Below are 4,326 nucleotides of genomic sequence, written 5' to 3' on the forward strand. Positions count from 1 at the left end.
TATACAATAAATCAGATGATTCAGCATTACCAGTGTTTTTTGTTTACTGTATATAGAATTCTACATAATTCTTTCATAAAATAATTTATTGCAAAAGCTTAAGGATGTCATATGGAATTGTTATCATGAAATAAAGTCAGTCCCTTATTTTCCACGTATGGTTCTTCATAAAGATTTTATGTGCGTGTTATATTTGATACTTTATTAGAAACCAATTAATGTATCGTTGTAACTGCAATAAGGTAATATTAGTCAGTCATGTTATGATGTGCTTCATGAAAATCAATGGAAGTATTAACATATGTATATTGTATATTTACATACCGTACATGTACAATTGACAAAACGTCAAGCTCCTGTGATGTACATGTACTAGTTAGGCTACTTCATACGTCATATATGACTCATATTTTTCTGTATTTTGACAAAGTTTCAATTTACTGCCATAATTTTATTAAAATTTTCCTAAATTGGCAATTATTGCATAGTTATGGGGTTAACGAATCATATTCCTGGTGAAAAAATATCCCAAGGGCTGGGTCAGGACCCCAATGAAACTTTTCACAAATATTGTCTGATCAACAAAAAAACAACCTCGTTTGTTTTATGAGAGAGAAAAAAATCGTCTAAATTTCATATTCATATCGATGGATTACCTGAAACAATTTCTTTCGCCTCTACTCATTTTCTACGGAAGATTGTCAACATCCCAGCTTCTGTAGTCAAAACGCGCACGTGCTGTTGTTTACGTCTGCTCGATATAGATGGCGCTCTAGTTCAAATCTAGATCATCGATATGTTTACCATTTACGGATCGGCGGAGTCAAGCATCTCATCGACCCCGATTGCATGGAGTCTGTGACAACAGATCAAGACGGTGGCCTATGATATTGTCACAATATTTTGATTATATCGTCAATATTAGTGAATGTGGTGTAATACATTACGATATATGATGTTTGCCGGCACACTGCGACTAGGATGCCTAACTATCAGCGATATTACAAGCAGCTTAACTATGTTATCGGAACAAAATACGACAATCACAAAGTAAGTTTGAGAAGCCAACATCTGATGAAAAAAAAAATCCTATGCCGCCCGGAAGCGGGGAGGTTCTGATTAAGACAGTAGTTTTAGTGTGTCTTTTTATGACTCCATTGGCCCTGCAGGTAGGGCGTAAGAATTGTACCTGCTGCCCCTATTGCATGATCGTAAAAGGCGACTAAATTTAGGATTTTATCTTTTCTCCTCTTCTTCCTAACTGACTTTATCCTTCCTAATGCCTCCCTTGGCACCGCCTCACTTTTGGCCTTGAGTTGAGCGTTCGCCCCTGTGAGGAAGGCTCTAGGTTCTGTCCCCTGGCCGAGACACACCAAATTCTATAAAAGTGATAGTTTCTGCTCGTGCTTAGCGCTCAGCATACAGGGAGTGGGACGACTGGTTCGCCCGTTGTCAGTATAATGTGACCGGGTGCGGTGTGTTACTTGGTGTCTTCGGCGGCATGCTTCAGTGATATAGCACTATAAAAAGGGCAAAAGTTCCACTATACAAGAAGACACTACATGAATATACTGCAGTCTCCCAAAACACGCACCTCGCACAACATACATGCAACACACCACATACATGGGAGGCCGTCCTTACATGACCATAGCTGTTAATAGGACGTTAACTAATCAAACAAACAAAATTATGACTCCATATATTTACAAAGTACCTAAAATAAAAGCCAAAATAAATCCGTAAGAAAGCCCAGTCCATCTGACCCAATAAATAAAGGTGTATACATTATGTCCGATAGGCCTACTGTTTGTAGGTCTAATCTATGTAGAATCTAGTAGTTTTGTGTATCATCAGGTACTGTATGGAGTGTATGCATATCCATATTCAGTGAATTAGATTGTCACAACCCATACTGTAATGAATCCTTCAAATTACATTTATGATCATGATTGTCAGATTGGCATGAAGAAGGATACATGAACATTAATGGTACCCTACATGTAGACTACATAGTACATGTAGAAATCTACATACATGTATAATAATTTGTACATGTAGAACTAATTATATTTATAAGACTCAAGACTGTCAACATTCTCTTTTGTCCATATCCTTGCTTAAATAGGCTTATATAAAGAATAAAGGTTTAATAAGAAATCAAATAAAACAGGAAATTAGAAATCAAATAAAACATGAACACTAGCTGTAAGTGTTATCACAACTTCAGTGTGGTAATTGTATAAATTCCACACCATTGTGGATAATGTTTATATATGTAAATGGTGAAGTTTACATTGGTATACATTCTGCAGCTTCACAAATTAATACATATAGTGCATAATTATGTAGATGTACCTACCAGGAAAGGGTCCCTTCATGTTTTTGACACAGCTTTTTTAATGAAAATAAATCACTAGACTAATAAAATAGAAATACCAGAGTAGCGATGCTTTAATTTAGATACAATAATAATGTTATAATTAATATAATCCTGATTCAATGATGGCATTTATGTTTTGTAAACATTCTTTAATTTGTTCTTAAATTTATCTATGGTAAATATTGTGTCAACTGAATATTAATTCAGATCCAAGATTGATGTTTTCTTTGTGAATCTTATCAATATGCAATTTTGAAATGCATAGATTGTTTATAGTAAATAAATGACAACCAATGGCAAATATAATTATATGATTATTTAATAATATATTTCTAATATTTTGCTATAATGAAAATATAGAATATTGAAATTAATTGTGGATACTTATAATTACATTTTGTATGTCTAGTCTTTGATGAGGACATTTATAGAACTTTTAACTGATTCGATAGTTCTGTAAAAGTTTATTTTAAAGAGAACAGTTATCAACATGGTGTAATAGGGAAAAGTAAATCATTAAAGAACCTTACATGCAATATTAATTCAATAACCCCAAGTAAATACGGGTAGTTAACCTATAGGTAGTACATGTAGTTACATATACACAAAATGTATACATGTACATGTATATGTCAGAGATACAAACATGCTAAATTGCCATCATTAGTTAATTTTTCTTTAATTTTCCAGATTTGACAGATTGATGTCTTTGAAATTAAATACCGTACAAATACAATTGATTTTAATCAAGAAAATATTCCAGGACTGGGCAAGAAGAACTTACCCAAACTTTTTTATTTGGTAAGCAAACAAAATGTGGAACTTTTAAAGTTTGTATGATATTGTACATATGAATGTCACTGTATTGATAAGTGTATTGGGAGCAATGTTTTTATTCATTGTAAGTTTTAAGTTAAAAATAAATTCTATAATTAACTTTAAAATCAGATTGCTATAACTCATGTGGTATTATTATACAATATACATGTATACTTCATAATATCTTCCCTTTGAATGAAGTGAGATATATTGTATAAGAACTGACTCGTCATCCTCTTCTTATCTAATAATATCCTGCTATGTTCTAAGAGAAAGGCAAAAAATTAAAGCCAATTTCACAGTGATTTGATTGTCCAGGCTGGACCCTAACTTCTGAACTATTTGTAGTAATAATTACTAATAAGAGGAGACAATCTTGAGTTACGCTGCATATAATTTGTTCTACAGATGTATTGTTTAATTTTAGACTGGTTCCCTTCCCTTAGTTCTCTACTCTCCGCCAGGCTGCGCTCCGCTCACTGAAGCGTACGCAAGGGAGGTAACTAAGGCAGGAACCAGTCTATGTTTAATTTAGTCACATGTTTTCTTTTTTTTTCTTTTTGATACACATGGGTCTGTGAAAGACTTGCCATGGACCTAACATATATAAAAAAGTATGTAACCATTTTCACAAACATGTACATGATCTAATAGTGACACTCCAACATTATAATTTATGTCTAGGCATTGATCATAACAAAAATGCACTAGTATTGTAGCTTTTTTTGTTGTAAAACTTTATTAATGACAACTGTTGCATATTTCAGACTGACCACATTAAAATGCATGGCCACAAACAGCACTTTTCTCCAGACGTGACAGTGTTTGAAAATTGAAGATCAGCAAATTAGCCATGCCTCTTCGGCTACGGAGATCAGGTATTTTTTCACGTCTGAAATGATTTCATATTTAAATACGAGTTGTCTTTCTGAAATTTATGAAACTTACTTAGTCAATATATTTCTTTTATGACATTAAGTTCCTGCTTGTAAATTTTAAATAATGTGGATAACATTTACCTTGTTTGAAACACATACATTTCTAATGTAAGAAATAAGGACTTTTCAGGTGGAGTTGGAGAATGGTTTTATACTAACCATGTAGATTTTAAATACTTTCGAATA

The 4,326-nt window shown here is 33.1% G+C and overlaps 1 long non-coding RNA gene across 1 annotated transcript; it reads left to right on the forward strand.

Moving 5' to 3' along the window:
• The first annotated feature begins 836 nt into the window (after positions 1-836).
• Positions 837-4,090, forward strand: LOC138312721 (uncharacterized). Its single transcript, XR_011207030.1, has 3 exons — positions 837-1,050; positions 3,074-3,184; positions 3,970-4,090. It is a non-coding gene; the product is annotated as an uncharacterized lncRNA (long non-coding RNA).
• The last annotated feature ends 236 nt before the right edge of the window (positions 4,091-4,326 follow it).

This window comes from Argopecten irradians, unplaced genomic scaffold, assembly GCF_041381155.1.
Source record: "Argopecten irradians isolate NY unplaced genomic scaffold, Ai_NY scaffold_0439, whole genome shotgun sequence".
Classification (NCBI taxonomy): domain Eukaryota; kingdom Metazoa; phylum Mollusca; class Bivalvia; order Pectinida; family Pectinidae; genus Argopecten; species Argopecten irradians.